This window comes from Otolemur garnettii, unplaced genomic scaffold, assembly GCF_000181295.1.
Source record: "Otolemur garnettii isolate 467f Iridium unplaced genomic scaffold, OtoGar3 scaffold00007, whole genome shotgun sequence".
Classification (NCBI taxonomy): domain Eukaryota; kingdom Metazoa; phylum Chordata; class Mammalia; order Primates; family Galagidae; genus Otolemur; species Otolemur garnettii.
This window is the reverse complement of record NW_003852402.1, coordinates 16,612,352-16,618,647: the sequence shown is the minus strand read 5'-3', so window position 1 is coordinate 16,618,647 and position 6,296 is coordinate 16,612,352. Positions and strand designations below refer to the sequence as shown.

Below are 6,296 nucleotides of genomic sequence, written 5' to 3'. Positions count from 1 at the left end.
CCTGTGATCCCAGCTACTTGGGAGGCGGAGGCAGGAGACTCGCTTGAGCCCAGGAGTTGGAGGTTGCTGTGAGCTGTAATGCCACAGCACTCTACTCAGGGGGACAGCTTGAGGCTCTGTCTTAAAAAAAAAAAACAAACCACACACATTCAGGTTATATGCTGAAATGATCAGCCTCATTCTCCTAATAATGACAGTGAGGTATACAACGGTTAAATTGCATTTCCATTGTTTCATAATTTATAGGTTGAAAAGCAGGAACAGGCTGAACTTCACACACTTTTAATCGGCTGCTTATCCATTATTTCAATTTGGAAATCTTCAATTTTATTTTCTATAGAGTTTCGGAAATTTAGTAGTATACTTTTAAACACTGACAAGATTCTTTGCTTGACCAAACTTGACGCGCTTCTGGGCCGCGTCCTAGGCCTATCTGCACACTTTCCTCATAAAATCCAGTCTCAACAACAACAAAAAACCTTGCTAAGTCAGTTGAGCAAGAACTCCTTACCCTGGCTATCTGATCACTCTCAGTATCTTCTGAGGTCCCTCATCTTCCACTGTTCCTAGGTGATATTTGATCTTCCAGGACTATCTTCCAAGAATCTTGTTAGGTTGGTTTGGCCTGAATACCTATTACACCTGATGTTTCTCCTGAGCAGTGTCCTCTCCACTGACCCCACTTTGCTCGTAGGCTATAAATACCCACTTGCCTGTGCTGTATTTAGGGTTGAGCCTAGTCTCTCTCCCTCACTGCAAAATCCCATTCCATGGGTCCCTATACCTACTACCCTGGCCCTAAATAAAGTCTTCTTTACTATGCTTTAAAAAGTATCATTTTTTTTCTTTAACAACAGTCATATTAGATCAGTGGAAAAGTGAGCTTGAATTCCTGGGAGGAAGTGTCATGTCTTTTTAAGTGGTTTTTGCTATGAAAGACCTAATCCTGTATGTGTATGCACTCGCAAATTAACCATGAAATGAGTATAGCAGCATTCACTCAGCTCTAAGTGGCTTTTAACTTCAGTGCCATAAAAAATATTTATTTACCACCCACATGTGAACATAATCATCATGAAACTAACACAAACTTACGAAAATAAGATCCTTCACTTCGCTGAGAAGTTAAGCATTTGAAATTCTGAGTAATTTGTGCTTGCCGTTTATTATTTGTTTAGTTAGCCACCAACATAAATTATTTGTAATTAAAGTGGTAATGGTACTGGAACTTTTCAAACTAAGCATAGAATATATGAAAACACCAACTATGGGTTGTCTCTCTTGCCTCTAGTCAGGAACACCCTTTCTGTGGCTTTTCTTAAGATACCAGAAAATGAAAAGGGGAAGTAAGATGCCCAAGAATTAACAGGCAGGATATTCTGAAAGATTTACGTGGCTCTGATTCAACCTTTACCCAAGTGTAAGCATGATGTTTTTCGATGGCAAGTTGGTTGGGGTTTTGTAAAGTCAGTATCAGTACCTACACCTAGAATATTTTTCTATAAATGAACAATAAAGCTCAACAATAAAAAGCCAAATGACTCAATTAAAATGTGGACAAAGGATTTCAATAGACATTTCTCCAAAGATGTACAAATGGCCAATAAGCACCTGAAAAGACACCCAACATGAAGGTGGTGCCTGTGGCTCAGTGAGTAGGGCCCCAGCCCTATATACCAAGGGTGCTGGGTTCAAATCCGGCTCTGGACAAACTGCAACAAAAAAATAGCCTGGCGTTGTGGCAGGCACCTGTTGTCCCAGCTACTCAGGAGGCTGAGGCAAGAGAATCACCTAAGCCCAAGAGCTGGAGGTTGCTGTGAGGTGTGATGCCACAGCCCTCTACCGAGGGTGATAAAGTGAGACTCTGTCTCTAAAAAAAAGAAAGACACCCAACATCCCTACTGTTAGGGAAATGCAAATTAAAACCTCAGTCATATCACTTCACACCCACTAGATGGCTACAATAAAAAATTAGCCAACAGAAAATAACAGGTGTTGGTGAGGATGTGAAAAATCACATACCCTGCTTCGTGGGAATAACAAATGATGCTGCTACTTTCAAAAAGCTTAGCAGATCCTCAAAAAATTACACGGAACAATTCCACTCCTAGGTATATGCCCAAGAGCTTTGAAAACATACAGTTGAAAGGAAAACTTGTACAGGAATGTTGACAGCAGTGCTTATACACAATGGCCAAAAAGTGTGAACAAACCAAACGTCCATGCACTGATGAGTGAATAAACAAAACCAAATGTGGTATTGTGACACACTAATACAATGGAATACTACACAGCTATGTAAAAACATTAGGTGCTGGTGGACGCTACAATATGAATGAACCTTGAAACACTATGCTATATGGGAGATGCCAGAGACAAAACCACATACCCTATGCTTCCATTTACATGAAATTTCCACACTAGGCAAACCCATAAAAACAAAAAAGTAGATTAGCGTTGGGGGGAGGGGTCAAAGGAAGATGAGGAGTCACTGCTAAGAGATACAGGATGTCTGGGGGATGATGATCTGGATAGTGGTGACAGTTGCGAAACTTCAGAAATATACTAAAAGCCACACTTTAGAAGGATGTTTTATGGTAGGTGAAATATATTTCAATTTTCTAAATTGCTCGGTTACCCAAAAAGGTGACGTATAAGTAACATACATATAAATGTATACAAGCAACACCTATGTGTCATCTGTCTATAAGTGAGTATTAGGGCTTTTAAAATGGAGGTATATTGTATGTATGTTTATATATAAAGAAAAGAATAAAAGAACACGGTGGTTAGGGCAATTGCCGAGCCCCGAAGCAGGAATCTGGGGGTGTGCCGGAGCCTGACTCGCAGCATCTCCATCCCAACTACCTTCCACCCATCCCTCTACCACACCGTCCCCAGCGCTCGGGACGGATGGCCCGCGAGGCCGGCTGTGCTCCCGGCGCCGGAGCAGCCTCCCCTTCGCCGGAGGTGGGGCAGGCGCGCGGGCCGGACGCGGGCGCTGCCAGCCGGCGCGGAGAGGGGCCCGGGGCGGGCACCGCGGCTCGGGCGGGGCCGCTCCCATCGCTCCCACCGCCCCCACCCTCCCGAGCACCGCAGCCGGATCGGAGCCCGGCTCCGGCCCCACCTCCCTCCGGTACCTGGGATGCGCCCGAACGTGGCGCCGCGGCCAAAGCCGAGACTTTCCCTCCATTATCACCTGCCCCGGAGCGCGGCGGCGGCGGCAGCGGCCGTTGAGGGGAGAGGGGACCCCATCTCCTCAGACCCGACCGAGACACCAGGGGCTGGGGGTGGAAGGGACATTCACCTAGTCCCCGGGCAGCGGCGGCGGCGGGTCTATCGCGGCTCCCAGCCCGCGGCTCCTTCCTGCTCGCTCCCCTCCTCGCACGGTCGCGGCCCCGCGCTGACAGCCCGGGCGCCGGCGCCCGCGGCCCGCTGGCTCCTGCCGCCCCGCCCCGCGCGGTCGCCCCGCGCAGGCGCAGCCGCGCCGCCACCCGCGGGGAAGCCGCGGCCTGGTGATGTGGCCGCGGGCGGCGGGGCGGACTCCGCGCCTCCCGGACCCTCGGGGGCGCTCGGACCCGCGCCGGCGGCGATCCGGCCGGTCCACAGCGAGGGAGATTGCAGGGGCGCCTGCCCGGGAGAGAAAGGCTGCGGCCTTCCTCAGCAGCCGTCCTCTTCGCCAACCCACGCACATCGCATCGCGCGCTGCTCCGAGGTCCGAACCCCCGAATCCATGACTCATGATTTGTGTGCTCAGACCGGGGGCCTCCTTTGGGCTGGGTTACTATTTTTATCTGGATTAAAACCGAGACACGAGCCTTTCGGACGAGCCGCACAGAGTGAGGGTGCGTGAGCTGAGGTCCAAAGAGAGACCAGGGACCAGGAGCACCCGATCGCTCCCTCCCGGGGCCAGACAGGTGCAGGAGCAAAGTCCATGGGGCACGGAAGAGTTGGCTGGGGTGCCAGGCTTTTCAAGTTTGCCCACGCTGGCTTTTAAACCTAGTTAAAACTGAGCCGAAGTCTGCGGTAGAAATCCAGAGCTCATTTATTTTATGTAACAACTGTGTATTGAACACCTATTGTATATGACTTGGGTAATAAGATACGCCCCAGGGATACTCCAGTGAGCCAAACAAAGGAGTTAGTCCTCAACCAACTTACTCTGAGAGGAAGACTGTCATTTTCAAAATTACACAGCCAATGACTCTCTCTCTTATCCTCAAATTAAAGCAGACACCAATGCCAACTCACTGGTGATTTAGTAGTAGCTTTTCGGGTACTAAAGGACACCACATACTTTTTTTTTTTTTTTTTCAGTTTTCTTTTGGCCAGAACTGGGTTTGAACCAACCGCCTCGGCATATGGGGCCGGCGCCCTACTCCTTTGAGCCACAGGCACCGCCCCAGACACCACACATGTTTCCTTCTGCTTCTCCATCAGACTTTGAGCTTTAACCTTCACCTTCAGGGTGAAGGAGGTTTCTGTTTCACCCCTCACCACCTGCAGTAATGCTCTTTATTCTGGTATTTTTCACTGCCTAAAATGAAAACATACATGTACTTGCAAGGAATACGAAAAAGCAGTGCATTGGACTGCATCTCTGGTTTCTGTTCTTCTTCTTCGTTATTTATTTATTTATTTTTTTAGAGACAGACTCTCACTATGTTGCCCTGGGTAGAGTGCTGTGATGTCACAGCTCACCGCAATCTCCAGCTCCTGGGCTTAGGCCATTCTCTTGCCTCAGCCTCCGGAGTAGCTGGGACTATAGGTGCCCGCCACAACTCTCGGCTATTTTTTGTTGCAGTTTGGCTGAGGCTGGGTTTGAACCTGCCACCCTCAGTATATGGGGCCACAGGCACCGCCGTCTGTTCTTATTCTTTTTGGAATTACCTATAACTAGAAAGTAATTAGCTGCTCTTGAAAGTTTGCCAGAAGTTCCAAGTCATAGGTGCCCCTTCCCTTCCCAAGGTCATGTAGTCTTTCAAGATTCTCACATGAAGCCTGTATAGGAGAGGCCAACCTCTTTGAGATTTGAAGATTCTACAGTTTTTTCTGAGAAAGCTAATGGTTTCGACTGCTCTTTGATTAGTCGGCATCACAGTCTTCTACTTTCTCTCTTCATTCTGTATGCCACAATACACTGTATATTTCTGAAATATGTTAAGCTTCAGGTTGGAATTCAAATTTAAATTTCAGTCCTAAAAATAGCTCAGGTTGAAATCAGGTGGAGAAATGCCCCCTTCTGAAAAATAAGGTTCTAATGTGTGCAAGCAATAACAATCAGGTTTCTACTTCATCTTCTTATAGCTGACAACTTAAAATGTGAAGCAAGGGGGTTAAAATGAAGCTATGTAGTAATCGCTGGTTTGATGATTGCTAGGGAAAAAGCCTGGGAGTTATGAGAGCATAACAAAGGAACCTGTCTGCTGTAGGGGATAAGAAAGCTTGCCTTGCGGAAGTGACATTTAATCTGAACGCTGAAGAATAAGGAGGAGTGGTCAGGCAGCCAACAGCAGGGGGTGGGAGAGGAGAGGTGGGCAGACCCTTGAAGGTCATGCTGGGGACATTGGACTTGATCCTAAAGACAAAAGGAAGCCACTCCTGTATTGGAGAGGGTTCATCTGGCGATAATCGGAGTTGTGTTTGTAAAAGATTATTCTGGCTGCAGAGTGGAGAATGGCTGAGAAGGGAGCAGCAAAGGAATGTGTGAAGACCAGTTCTCAGGCAATGAAGATTAGGAGAAGATAGTGGATCAAAGAAATAGATCAGGATTAGAACATATGGAAAGTAAAGGAGAAAAGGTGTCAAAAAGACTCCTGAGTCCTAGTTTGAGTTTGTGCCATTCCCTGACCTGGAGAATGTGGAAGAAGAGGTCAGAAGGGGCAACTTTGAGTGGCTGTAGATATGTTGCGTTCGATGTCCCTATGAGACGTCCAAGTGAAGATGGCTGAGTATATCTTTGGAAAATAAATCTGCAAATCAAAAGTAGAGATCTGAACTGGAATGAAATGAAAACCAAATTGTAGGAGGGCAAGTAATATGAGTCCTTTGTAAGAACTTAACTTTTAAACTTTAGAGGAAACAGAAGAAATAAAAGGAATGTGTAAGAAACTTTACAGAGATTAGTTTTTATAACCCTGACATCCTATGAAGATGGTATTTTAGTCCTATAAAAAGAGATACATTGTCTAAAAGAAAGGAGTAACAGACTCTATGCAAGTCCAGAACCCAGGGGGGCAGACATTACATCTTAAAGCGCTAAAACAATTTCCCAATACTTCATGTTCTACATCCTG

The 6,296-nt window shown here is 46.9% G+C and overlaps 1 protein-coding gene across 2 annotated transcripts in view; it reads right to left on the bottom strand.

The window, feature by feature from the left end:
• SLC41A2 (solute carrier family 41 member 2) overlaps nt 1–3,403 on the bottom strand; it is a 118,435-nt gene extending 115,032 nt beyond the window's left edge. The window contains exon 1 of one of the 2 annotated variants that reach the window (XM_023509275.1): nt 3,308–3,403. The gene's annotated coding sequence lies outside the window, so the exon portion shown is untranslated. Of the gene's footprint in view, nt 1–3,140; nt 3,284–3,307 lie in introns of those variants that run through there. The other variant, XM_023509276.1, reaches the window with a different exon arrangement.
• Nucleotides 3,404–6,296: the final 2,893 nt, after the last annotated feature.